The 14,382-nt window shown below is 45.2% G+C and overlaps 1 non-coding gene across 1 annotated transcript; it reads right to left on the bottom strand.

Annotated features, from left to right (window-relative positions):
• Positions 1–13,697: 13,697 nt before the first annotated feature.
• On the bottom strand, positions 13,698–13,816 carry LOC125736338 (5S ribosomal RNA). The gene has a single exon (XR_007395618.1). It is a non-coding gene; the product is annotated as a 5S ribosomal RNA (ribosomal RNA).
• Between the last annotated feature and the right edge of the window lie 566 nt (positions 13,817–14,382).

Genomic DNA, 14,382 nt, shown 5'->3' with positions numbered 1-14,382 from the left:
TGCCACCTTTCCTACTTACTTTTATAAGGGACTGCTCTAATCGCCTTAAGAAATCAGAAAGTTTTTCACCTTTCTCCTGTTGCAATAATCTAAATTCAAAATACAGGTCTTCCCCTGACTCAGCCGTACCAAAGGCACTCTCAATAGCATCTAAGCATGCCCAAGGGGTGATGTCAGCTTCAGCTGTCCGCATTGCCTTTACCACTGCAAGAGCAGGTCCTCTAAGACACTCCATAATGCGGCTACGCTTTTCCTTTTCAGAGCAGTTGCTTTCCTCCACCATTAAACAAGCCTGTTCAAGCCAATGCTCTAAGGGTTCTTCACCCGCTGGTGTAGGCAAGGTGCCGGAAAACATACGCAGGCGACGATAACTGGTGCTCTCACCTGGTCTCTCCATTTTCGCTAACACATCCCCCATAGCACGAATAATGGATTCTGCTGAACCCATGGAATTGGATGCATCAATAAGGACCTGTAACGGCGTTGTACCCCCTTTTTCTAAAGAAGACCTTGCCGCAGCAATAATGACAGGCCAACTGCTTTTTGTAGTAGGGTGTATTACCTCAGGAGGAACTCTGGTGGGATCCACCCTCTCTCTACACTCGCAAAGCACAACAAGTCTGTCAAGCTTAGTGTTCACCCTTCTGCCTCTAACCCTCACTCGTCCCAGAAGTTTAATTGTTCCAAGTGTTTCCTCTATCTCGGCAACTTCACAGCCTCTGGGAACCAATGCCAGTAAAGCATGGTCTTCACTAATTAACTCACCCTGACACCACTCACTGAGCTCTGTCACTAACTCTAATAGCACTGATTCAATCTCCATCTTTATGTAAAAACACCTCTTAATTCTAGATACAATTTCAGTGGGACCGTACAAGTATTCCACTAACGTTTATCTCCCTTCTAATACTTTTAAATTAGCAACCAACAACGAAAACTCCTAAATCTAAATAAGAATCCCAGCGGTGCCTCCGTTTTTATGTAGCGCCCCTTTGCTCTCCTGGCGTTAAATAGGGGTAGCTACCCCAGGTCCCTTGGTAAGGGGTGTAATCTCTTACTAATAAATAATTTACCTTACTTATCAAATTTAGAAGCTTTGTTGTCCATGGGACTATATGTATCAACGCCCCTATGAAAACTAATATTAAACCCAGGGTATAAACCTCCAAAAGATATATAGTTACCTGTTTTACTTACAACTATGCTTGCTAACTAATCATTGTAAATGTATCTTCCCCAGAAATATTGGTACCCTTAAAATACCTACTACCAGTATGCAAAGTATAACCAATAATGCACTCATTCAGAGAAATACACACACAGCAATATAAAACAACAATATCAGTATTTACTACAATGAAACTTAATCACATGCCTTAACAATTTAACACACTTTTCCAGTTGTAAATCATTCCCATTGCGTTACCTTAAATCAAATTCAAACTACTGGTTCTCCTACACATAAATCAATATTCCGTAATTCTTAAACTTATTCGTTCAAATAACATAAAGCAGGCGTAAATTTAGAAACATAAACCCCAAATGTTCACCGTTGCAGGCCTGTCCGCCGCTCGTGTGCGCTGTAGATTCGCGAAATGGCGACTTCCACTATAAAATAACCAGGTACCTGAATCTTCGGGATACCACTGAATCAAAGAAATGGAAATCCTTTACTATGAAGATGAGGAGACTCCATCGGCATCCGTCCGTTCCGTCAGTCCCGTCCGTCGCTAGGTTAGATGAGTCCAGTGCCACAGTTCGGCGAATCCGGTGTCCTCTGGGTCGCTGGCACGGCACTCGCGATGTTAGCTGTCCGCTAACTTTGCAGCTCCGTCCACCATAGGCACTTTTAGCCACCGTGCGCTGACTCTCTTAACTTTTGTCAGTGTCCTAAGCCGTTAACTTCACTCCGAAGTTACACTTACCCACCGACAAACTTTCCCACCCGTAGAGTTACTTTTAAATGATCTAGCCGATCATTTATGTGAACTTTTACAGGCGGTTTTAGCAAATACACTCTCCGTGTACTTCACCATTAACTCTCCTCCTTCCCGCCTCTGTCTCCTCTCTTGTCCCTCCTCCTTACATCGTACTTCCTTCCACCCTCAGACACATACTCCCTTCTCATTGGTTCACCGGTTAGGTAATACACATTACACATTCCAATTATATTCTTACAATACCAAACAATATTATAACATTAAGCACAGAACAATACATGAACACATTTTTTCTTTATGTGCAGAATTGGTTAACCTTTCAATACTAGCATTATAAATCTAACCCTTTATTAAATTATATGAACTTATATTAACTATAATTATTTCTTCCACGGGTTACATCCTCCCCCTTCTAAACGTCTGCATGTCCTCATGAGACAACTGACACATAGAATAACAAAAGGATTTGTTCTAGAGTAACCAATTATTTTAATAACCTAACTTAATAATAATCCCCTTGTGGAAAATCTTTATTGGCTGATTACTAGCCTTACCTGGTTCATCATACGTTAAACGAATCACAGGCCTCACTTGTCTTTTAGAGCTAGATCTACGCCTAAGATTTCCGTCTTCCTTAGCAACTGATCTACGTTTTGTCCTAGGAACACTAATGGGCATAGGATAATCTTCCTGTTCCAGTTCTGAGTCAGTTTGATCCAACTCAGGGGTGTGCGCCACGGCCTCATCCCTATCTGATTGAAACTCTTTATCCGGAGCAGAGCTTTGACACTCATCAATGCCTGAAACTTCCTCAGATTCCTCATACAGTGAACATTCCTCCTCATTAGGGCTAGAGAGTACCTCTTCCTCGTCACCTTTCTCTGGGACTGCTGGTTCACGGTCCTCATCACAGAACCCCACAGCCTGTGACTCCCCAAAGGTCCTCCTAGGTAAAAGTTTATGCAGACTCTGCCTGTACGATCTACGAGTCCTTCCATAGTTCCTGTCCGAAGATGAATCAGTATCATCTAGTTCCCTGTCCTGTACGCTTTGTGCCTTTCTTTCGGGTCTGACTGTTGTTCTTTGTAGTCTTGTCTTCGGTCTTACAGGTGACTGTTCCCGACCTTCAGCTTCTGGCATTCTCATAGACTGACTGATAGGTAAGAGATGATCTCGGTGTATTGTCTTTATAACCTCCCTCCCACCTTCAGGCTTCACTCTGTACACAGGCAAGTTAGGTAATTTCCCCACCACAATATATGGCACAGAGCTCCAGCGACTTTCAAGTTTGTGTTTGCCTCTCAACCCCAGATTCCGGAGAAGCACTCTGTCACCCGTATTAATAGTCTGGAAACACACTTTCCTGTCATAGCCTCTTTTGTTTCTTTGATGTGCCTTGTCTGCAGATTTGCGTGCGAGCTCATAGGCCTTCTGCAGATCTTCTCTCAGCTTTTCTACATACCGGCAATGTTGTTTGTCTCCTGTTCCATCCGGTGAGGTACCAAAACAAAGGTCCACTGGCAGCCTAGCTTCTCTGCCAAACATCAACAGATATGGGGAGTATCCAGTGGCGTCACATCTTGTACTGTTGTAGGCATGGACGACATAGGGGACATGCTGACTCCACGACCTTCTCTTATCATGCCCCAGTGTCGCTAACATTGAGAGTAACGTGCGGTTAAATCTCTCAGGTTGAGGATCTCCTTGAGGATGATAGGGAGTGGTCCGGGATTTCCGTACCCCCAATATCATCAGAAGCTCTCGAATAACCCGACTTTCAAAGTCTCTCCCTTGGTCGGAATGTATTCGGCTTGGCAGACCATAATGCACAAAGTACTTTTCTAAAAGGACTTTAGCCACTGTGAGGGCTTTTTGATTCCTTGTAGGAAATGCCTGGGCGTATCGCGTAAAATGATCAGTCACGACCAATACATCCCTGATTCCCCTTGAATCTGGTTCCATGGAGAGAAAATCTATACAAACCAGGTCCATTGGGCCACTACTTACAATCTGATGCAGGGGTGCAACCCTCTTGCAAGGTGTTTTCCGCGTAACACACTCTCCACAGTCTTTGACATACTGTTCCACATCCATCGCCATCTTGGGCCAATAGAATCTACCACGTAGCAAATCTATCGTTCTATCAACTCCCAGATGCCCCATATCATCATGTAAGGAGTGCAGGACTTCCTCTCGGAACTCAGTCGGCAGCACCAGCTGTGTTACCCGTTCTCCAGAAGGTCTTTTGCTCGTCCTTTGCAACAACCCATCTTGCAACACAAGTCGGTTTTTTTCTCTCTTAAACCACATCAGTTCAGGAGCAGTTCCTTTGTCACCTGGCCACTTTCCTTCCTGCATAGCTCTCATCACACTCTGTAGGACATCATCCTTCTTCTGAGCTGCTACTAATTCAGCTTTGGACAACTGTCTCAAGGAACCCAGAGAAATGTGAGTAGGGAAAGCGAACACCTCAGGGATACACTCCGGAGAAGCTCCCAGTTGATCCACATATCGGGGCGGTATTCCATACAACTCCGTACCACCGATCCTCTGACAGATGGATTTTACCCCTATCTGAGGTACCTCCTCACAGTCTCTTCTCCATGCCTCCTCGGCCATGTTTCTGGAAAGCAGGTCAGCATCCACATTGGCTTTGCCAGGTCGGTACTGGATATTGAAATCATACGTGGCTAAGGCAGCCAACCACCGATGTCCGGCTGCATTTAGCTTGGCCGTTGTTAGTACATAGGTTAGGGGGTTATTGTCCGTCCGGACAGTGAATTTAGCCCCATAGAGGTAATCGTGAAATTTATCCACCACTGCCCACTTTAGTGCTAAAAATTCCAACTGGTGCACAGGATAGCGCTGTTCAGTAGCACTCACTCTCCGGCTGGCAAAGGCCACAGGCCTGAGCCCTTCTGGATGTTCTTGGTACAATACCGCCCCTAGCCCTTTCAAGCTAGCATCTGTGTGCAATATGTAAGGCTTGTTTGGGTCAGCAAATGCAAGAACTGGCGCATTAGTGAGGCACTGAATGATTCGGTGGAAGGCATCAGTGCAAGCCTGGTCCCACCGATCTCCAAATGGCACTGACTCTTTCAGATAGACTTTCTTCTTTTCCTGGTCTGGCCTCTTGCCTTTCTGGGTAGGTGCATACCCTTTGGTTAGTTCAGTAAGAGGTCGGACAACAGCAGAATAATTTGCCACAAACCTCCTATAATAACCGCAGAACCCCAAAAAGGATCTCAGAGATTTTAGATCAGTAGGCCACGGCCAGTGAGTGACAGCCTTTACTTTCTCTGGATCAGTAGCAATGCCGTCAACCGATATTATGTGCCCTACATATCTAACCTTTGGTTGGCAAAACTGGCACTTGTCCAGAGAGAGTTTGAGTCCAACCTCGTCTAGTCGGTCAAGTACTTTGAGAAGCCGTTCCTCATGTTCTTCCAAGGTCTTCCCAAAGACTATCAGGTCATCCAGGTAAACCAACACCTGTAGCAGGTTCATATCCCCCACAGCCCGTTCCATCAGCCGTTGGAATGTTGCTGGGGCTCCTGTGATACCCTGCGGCATTCTTTCAAATTGATAAAATCCTAGTGGGCAAATAAAGGCAGTTTTTTCCTTGTCAGATTCTGCCATAGCAATCTGATAGTATCCTGACCTTAGATCCAACACAGAAAACCACCGACTCCCTGTTAGGCAATCCAGCGCGTCATCGATGCGAGGAGTGGTGTATTGATCAGGCACTGTTCGACTATTTAGTGTTCTATAGTCTATGCACATTCTAACACTACCATTCTTCTTTCTGGCTACAACTATTGGAGAGGCGTAGGGGCTACGAGACTCCTTAATAATGCCAGCTTTCAAAAGTTCTCGAAGGTGTCTACGTACATCCTCGATATCTGCGGGCGCTAGTCGCCGCGATCTCTCTCGAAATGGTCTTGTGTCAGATAACCTGATGTGATGTTCTACTCCTTTCGCCAGTCCCACATCCCACTCATGGAGAGAAAACACACGGGCTCTCTCAGCCAGCTTACCCCGTAGCCGGGATTTCCATCGCTCTGGAATGGGCGACTCACCGAAATCAATAAGATTAGAGTCAAACGCTGATGGGACCTCAGTCCTAGCATTACACTGAGGCTGCACAGCAGGCATCACAGGATCTGCAGGGCATAAATTGCCCATCACAGTTCCCACTGGAAGAACCATGTCTCGTACTGACTCATTATGTACTAACACAGGAAAATAGTTCACATTCACCTCTGAACTGGGCATGATCATTGGCTGCAGCAGTACCCCAGCTGGAAGTGGGTCTACGGTCGAAGCATCTACTATCAGCACCTCCCTTTCCAGTGGCTTTTCTAACTTTACACAACACAATGCTCGACGATCACTGCCCGCAGGTAAGGTCAGTGGGCCAGGACCCATCCACTGTACGCATCCTACCTCTCCATTTCCCTCACCAGTCACTGAAGTGATATTTGGCTCTGAGTCCTCCAGGCTGATTCCCAGAGTCTCGGCTATATCTACTCCCGCTGTCTCTTGGCAAAGATGGGCTAGCCGCTTGAAGAGACTAGCGTTGGTGCCTAGGATAACAGGAATCTGATCGGGAGTTCTGGGTCCAGGACATATCAAAGCTAAGACGGAAAGAGCCTCTGTGGATCCGGTGACAGTTTCAGGGAACTCTACATCTACTATCACATAACCCAAATATGGGTAGCTGGTCTCACTTAATCCCCAAATGGCCAGTCCTGAGACAGGATGTATTGGGACATCAGACAAATGCTGTTTATACCATGCCTCAAAGATGATGGTTACCTGTGAACCACTGTCTAGGACAGCATCACATGGCTGACCATTTACTCGCAGGTGCACTACGGAAGTGGGACCTATCAAACCCTTGGGAATGCCTGGGCCCCCTACTGACATCACTGCACTTTTGTTACTTAAGCAGACTTTGTCGGAACTTGGGTCTTCTCGAATGGGTACAGATCCCTCCTTAGCTCTCTTAAGAGACTGAATGAGCTTCTGAATAACTTTGTTCTGATTTTCATCATTCTGGCACTTGTTAGCAAAGTGTCCACCTTCACCACACCGATAACAGATGTTGTCACTAGAAGCCCTAGTAGGTTGGTGTGCCTTTCGTCTAGTTTGAACGGATCTGGATGGCTCTATTGTTAGTGCATTTGCCGGTGCATCCAGGACTTTGGCCCCTCTGTTGCACATTTTATTTTGTAACCTATGGATTTGTTTCTTCAGTGCTGCCACTTCTGCCTTTTCACAGCTCGTCGCCGAGGGCACAGGAACCACTGGAGCAGATCGTCTATCATCATTCCCCTCTTCTCTTGATGTTGTAGTCATAGCAGCAAACAATGACTTTAGTTCCTTTACCTCAGCCTTTAGGGTCAGCATTTCCGTCTGGCGACTGTCCGCCTCCTTGTGGGCATAGACTCGTTGGGTGGACATACTAATCTTGACTCTGGCTGCTGCATGTTCTTCTTCCGCTCTTATCTCAGCTAGTAGCTCTAAGAATTTTGGAGGGTTCTGCCTTCTCTCCCTTATCTTGAGCTGGACTAACATCAAGTCTGAATATATGGCCCCCCGCAGTAACTGCTCTACTCTGGCACTATCTATCCGACTTACAGGAATGCCACCTTTCCTACTTACTTTTATAAGGGACTGCTCTAATCGCCTTAAGAAATCAGAAAGTTTTTCACCTTTCTCCTGTTGCAATAATCTAAATTCAAAATACAGGTCTTCCCCTGACTCAGCCGTACCAAAGGCACTCTCAATAGCATCTAAGCATGCCCAAGGGGTGATGTCAGCTTCAGCTGTCCGCATTGCCTTTACCACTGCAAGAGCAGGTCCTCTAAGACACTCCATAATGCGGCTACGCTTTTCCTTTTCAGAGCAGTTGCTTTCCTCCACCATTAAACAAGCCTGTTCAAGCCAATGCTCTAAGGGTTCTTCACCCGCTGGTGTAGGCAAGGTGCCGGAAAACATACGCAGGCGACGATAACTGGTGCTCTCACCTGGTCTCTCCATTTTCGCTAACACATCCCCCATAGCACGAATAATGGATTCTGCTGAACCCATGGAATTGGATGCATCAATAAGGACCTGTAACGGCGTTGTACCCCCTTTTTCTAAAGAAGACCTTGCCGCAGCAATAATGACAGGCCAACTGCTTTTTGTAGTAGGGTGTATTACCTCAGGAGGAACTCTGGTGGGATCCACCCTCTCTCTACACTCGCAAAGCACAACAAGTCTGTCAAGCTTAGTGTTCACCCTTCTGCCTCTAACCCTCACTCGTCCCAGAAGTTTAATTGTTCCAAGTGTTTCCTCTATCTCGGCAACTTCACAGCCTCTGGGAACCAATGCCAGTAAAGCATGGTCTTCACTAATTAACTCACCCTGACACCACTCACTGAGCTCTGTCACTAACTCTAATAGCACTGATTCAATCTCCATCTTTATGTAAAAACACCTCTTAATTCTAGATACAATTTCAGTGGGACCGTACAAGTATTCCACTAACGTTTATCTCCCTTCTAATACTTTTAAATTAGCAACCAACAACGAAAACTCCTAAATCTAAATAAGAATCCCAGCGGTGCCTCCATTTTTATGTAGCGCCCCTTTGCTCTCCTGGCGTTAAATAGGGGTAGCTACCCCAGGTCCCTTGGTAAGGGGTGTAATCTCTTACTAATAAATAATTTACCTTACTTATCAAATTTAGAAGCTTTGTTGTCCATGGGACTATATGTATCAACGCCCCTATGAAAACTAATATTAAACCCAGGGTATAAACCTCCAAAAGATATATAGTTACCTGTTTTACTTACAACTATGCTTGCTAACTAATCATTGTAAATGTATCTTCCCCAGAAATATTGGTACCCTTAAAATACCTACTACCAGTATGCAAAGTATAACCAATAATGCACTCATTCAGAGAAATACACACACAGCAATATAAAACAACAATATCAGTATTTACTACAATGAAACTTAATCACATGCCTTAACAATTTAACACACTTTTCCAGTTGTAAATCATTCCCATTGCGTTACCTTAAATCAAATTCAAACTACTGGTTCTCCTACACATAAATCAATATTCCGTAATTCTTAAACTTATTCGTTCAAATAACATAAAGCAGGCGTAAATTTAGAAACATAAACCCCAAATGTTCACCGTTGCAGGCCTGTCCGCCGCTCGTGTGCGCTGTAGATTCGCGAAATGGCGACTTCCACTATAAAATAACCAGGTACCTGAATCTTCGGGATACCACTGAATCAAAGAAATGGAAATCCTTTACTATGAAGATGAGGAGACTCCATCGGCATCCGTCCGTTCCGTCAGTCCCGTCCGTCGCTAGGTTAGATGAGTCCAGTGCCACAGTTCGGCGAATCCGGTGTCCTCTGGGTCGCTGGCACGGCACTCGCGATGTTAGCTGTCCGCTAACTTTGCAGCTCCGTCCACCATAGGCACTTTTAGCCACCGTGCGCTGACTCTCTTAACTTTTGTCAGTGTCCTAAGCCGTTAACTTCACTCCGAAGTTACACTTACCCACCGACAAACTTTCCCACCCGTAGAGTTACTTTTAACACTAGATTTACAGAGTTTTTATTCTCTGCTGAGAGTCCCAAGGTGTTTGTCACCCCTGCTGTGATTTTCGCAGGTCTTCAGCCCCATCCTCCTCCTGCTTTTGTTGTGCAAACACACCCATTACCTGTGAGGCCTGGCGCATTTGCATTTTTTACTCAGAGTAGCTCAAATCCAAGGCAGGCTAAACCTCTGTGTGTGACATGGAAACCTTCACAAAAGTCTGCCATATCTATACCAAATATCCCACACGCTGACTGACCTGCAAATATGAAAGACGCACATTCACAAAATATATGGAAACACAAGTCTGTGTTATTTATAAAACAAATTGAGTGAAAATAGAATGAAAAGTTGCTAATAGAATGAAATGAATAAAATGAAAACATGCTAACACTTCAGTCTCCAATGCATGTTTGTATATAAATGTCATAAGCTGAGTGAAGTCATGGTCCATGGTTTTTGACATGCTCATACACATACAGAATAAAATGTCATTTCATTTTCATTGGCCATCACTGAATTATAACACCAAAAGTGAATTTTGTTTTTGTGTGATCTCTCCAGCTTTGCATGTTTGGCTGTTCATGTAAAAATTGATGTATCCGTGCCTCAGTTCCAGGTTCATCTCTTCGTCATCTTTCTGCCTTTTGTCTCAGTGGTTACTGTCCCACACAGTCTGTCTATCTTTCAAAGTCTGTGTTTGCAGCGTTTGAAAACCCAGTGACCATCATCCCTGTATTTGGCAATGGAGTTCCTTGGCTAGAAGAATCGGAAACAATCTTCTTTTTCCTTTCCACCCTGTAGATGCTTTGTACAGAACGTAGGCATTCACCGCCACCAAGTCCAGCATGTTGTAAAACACAGCTACTGGCCACTTGCTTGTTGCTGCTCGTACTGAATACATGCGCGCCATTCTAAACACTGACGTGGAGAATTCCTCTCCCTGTGCAGTGTCCTTTGCCAATGGAGGAAGTTCACGGCAAACGTTATTCACCATGCCCAGTAAAGTGAAGCAGTCTGTGTGACAGTGACAGTGAGGTGAAGAAATTGTCCATTGTGACATTTCTCCCGTCATCCAGAAATGACTCCATCAGACTCATGACCACGTTCTCTGCCAGCCTTCACCAAGAACTGTGCTGAAAGTTTCACTCCAGGAGAACACATGAACATAGATGTACAGCTGTTCTCGACCAAGGTTCATTGTCCATGCAGTATATTTACATTTACATTTACAGGATTTGGCAGACGCCCTTAGCCAGAGCGACTTACATAAGTGCTTTGAGACTCTGCAATGAATTTCCGATGCTAGCTCAATAAGGACCCCAGCTACGAATACTATCTCTGAGAACGCCATTGAGTAGTGCAGAATTTTTATTTTATTTTATTTTTTTAAAACACACACCAGAAAAAGAGTCGAGTAAGAATATAGAAGTTCTACGTCAGGTATTTCTGAAAAAGAAAAGTTTTGAGTCGTCGCTTGAAGACATTCAAGGATTCAGCTGTTCGGACATCTAGGGGGAGTTCATTCCATCAATTAGGTGCCAGGACAGAGAAGAGCCGAGATGCGTGTCTTCCTTGTGCTTTGAGGGGAGGTGGGACCAGTCGAGCAGTGCTGGAGGATCGGAGAGATCGTGGTGCAGAGCGGGGTGTGATGAGGTCCTTTAGGTAGGATGGTGCCAGAGAATTTTTGGCTTTGTATGCGAGCATCAGTGTTTTGAATCTGATGCGTGCAGCTACAGGAAGCCAGTGGAGGGAGCGCAGCAAAGGAGTGGTGTGGGAGAACTTGGGAAGGATGAAAACAAGACGAGCAGCTGCATTCTGAATCAGTTGGAGGGGACGGATGGCGCTCAGTGGTAAACCCGCTAGAAGCGAGTTGCAGTAGTCAAGGCGTGAGATGACGAGGGACTGGACGAGTATCTGGGTAGCCTGGGTGGAAAGAAATGGACGTATCCTCCTGATGTTAAAGAGGAGAAACCGACAAGAGCGAGAAAGACTGGTGATATGTGAGGAAAATGACAACCGATCATCTATGGTAACTCCAAGGTTTCTAGCAGAAACCGAAGGACGGATCAGGGAGTTGTCAAAGGAGATCGCAAGGTCCTGGAGGGGGGATGAGTCAGCCGGGATGTAAAGCAACTCAGTTTTACTAGTTTTGAGTTTTAGCTGGTGAGTGGTCATCCAAGATGAGATGTCTGCCAAGCATGTAGAGATCTTAGTGGAGACATGAGTGTCTGAGGGAGGGAAGGAGAGGATGAGTTGAGTGTCATCGGCATAGCAGTGGTAGGAGAAGCCATGTGAGGATATAACTTCGCCAAGAGATTTAGTGTAGAGGGAGAATAGGAGAGGGCCAAGAACCGAGCCCTGAGGGACACCGGTGGAAAGACAACGTGGAGTAGATGTGGATCCATTCCATGTCACTTGGTATATCGCATCCAAGCCGGACAAATTTGGGATCAAGTTCTGGATGGCCACGGATTTGGAGACCAAATACGTCTGCAACGTGTCCCCTAACTTGGGAAAGGACCCCAGTCACCAGAAAAGGGAGAGGCTGGCAGAGAACATGGTCATGAGTCTGATGGAGCCATTTCTGGATGACGGGAGAAATGTCACAACGGACAATTTCTTCACCTCACTGGCACTGTCACACAGACTGCTTCAGCGCAAAACAACACTACTGAGCACAGGGAATAAAGTTTGGTATGAACTTCCTCCAATTTCAAAGGACACTGCACAGCAAGAGGAATTCTCCGCGTCAGTGCTTAGAAGTGGCAGTGTCTCCTTGACAATTTATGCACCTAAAAAAACAAGATTGTGTGTGTTCTGAGTTCCTTGGACCAAGATGTGGCGATCTGTGAAGGCAGAAAGAGGAAACCCAACACGATAACAGACTATAACCACATGAAGGTATGTGAATGTGTGTATAATTTTACATCAGTGCTACAATGTTTTCTGATATGTACTATACAGGCCTATATAGAAAGAAGGTAGAAAAAAAGCAAATACACTCATGACTCTCTCTCTCTCTGCTGTTATAGTGTGGTGTAAATGTGTTGGACCAAATGGCGCGCATGTATTCCGTAAGAGCAGCAACATGCAGGTGGACAGTAGCTGTATTTTACAACATGCTGGACCTGGTGGTGGCAAATTCCTACGTTCTGTACAAGGCATGTACAGGGTGGGAAGGCAAAAGAAGATTATTTTTGAGTCATCTAGCCAAGGAACTCCATTGCCAATTTATGCCACAAAAGGCTATGGGGACAGAGGAAGGCTGCTGCTGTGCCAGGACTTGTATGGACAACTCAGTGTCAGGTACAGGAGAACTGCAACAGAAACCGCAGCAGGTTTACCAGTGCAAAGTGTTACAAATTCACTTGCGCCAAATGCAGGGATGATGGTCACTGGGTCTGCAAACACTGCAAAGTTTGAAACACTCAATTTTTTTTATAAATAAAACAGACTTGTGCTTCCATATATTTTGTGAATGTGTGTCTTTCATATTTGCAGGTCAGTCAGAATGTGGGATATTTGGTATAGATATGGCAGACTTTTGTGAAGGTTTCCATGTCACACACAGAGGTTTAGCCTGCCTTGGATTTTAGCTGCTCTGAGTAAAAAAATGCAAATGTGCCAGGCCTCACAGGTAATGGGTGTGTTTGCACAACAAAAGCAGGAGGACAATGGCCCAAGAAACTCTCAGCAGGGATGCTAGTAGGTGTTAGGCCCAGGGAATTTACGCAAATTTGCGTAGATTTGGCAGTTCTAGTGTTAAATGATCTAGCCGATCATTTATGTGAACTTTTACAGGCGGTTTTAGCAAATACACTCTCCGTGTACTTCACCATTAACTCTCCTCCTTCCCGCCTCTGTCTCCTCTCTTGTCCCTCCTCCTTACATCGTACTTCCTTCCACCCTCAGACACATACTCCCTTCTCATTGGTTCACCGGTTAGGTAATACACATTACACATTCCAATTATATTCTTACAATACCAAACAATATTATAACATTAAGCACAGAACAATACATGAACACATTTTTTCTTTATGTGCAGAATTGGTTAACCTTTCAATACTAGCATTATAAATCTAACCCTTTATTAAATTATATGAACTTATATTAACTATAATTATTTCTTCCACGGGTTACACTTACAGCACCTGGTATTCCCAGGAGGTCTCCCATCCAAGTACTGACCAGACCCTAACCTGCTTGGCTTCCGAGATCGGATGAGATCGGGCGTGTTCAGGGTGGTATGGCCGTAAGCGAGAGACGTGATCAAAAACAGCCCTTTTGCATTACACGCGTCTATACATGCCAGTTAGTCCCATTGGATCCTACTCCTGGTTTTTTTTTTTTTATCTGACTCACACTGCAGCACCACCATCCAATCGGCAGCGCCGGACCCACACCAAACATTCACCAAACTACTCAGCCGGCAGCCTACCACAATTATTCCATTCTTTCCGCATCCGCACACTTCCTTCTTTTTAACTCCTTTTCACTACCGCACAGGTTAATCGCCGCACGTCCCCCGCCGGCAAACATTACTCCTTTGCCTACTGCATGCAGGCTTCTCTTAACGACCCTCTGTTATCAACTCCGCTAACAGCCACAAAATCTCCGCCGCACGAAGCCCACTGGTAGCTGCTGAATCACATGCTTCCCCAAAACGTCGCGCTGTCAGAACACTGGGAGCTACACACACCAACAAGTCCATACTGCAGACTGCAGCCAGAACAATTTTCTACATTCAAACATCGACGGCCTCTTCTCCCTAAAAATTCACCAGACCGCTTCTACCACCAGCAAAGAAGTTTCCATCCCTAATTC

The sequence above is a fragment of the Brienomyrus brachyistius genome, chromosome 2, assembly GCF_023856365.1.
Source record: "Brienomyrus brachyistius isolate T26 chromosome 2, BBRACH_0.4, whole genome shotgun sequence".
Classification (NCBI taxonomy): domain Eukaryota; kingdom Metazoa; phylum Chordata; class Actinopteri; order Osteoglossiformes; family Mormyridae; genus Brienomyrus; species Brienomyrus brachyistius.
Note: the sequence above shows the minus strand (reverse complement) of the source record. Positions and strands in the feature narration are given on the sequence as shown.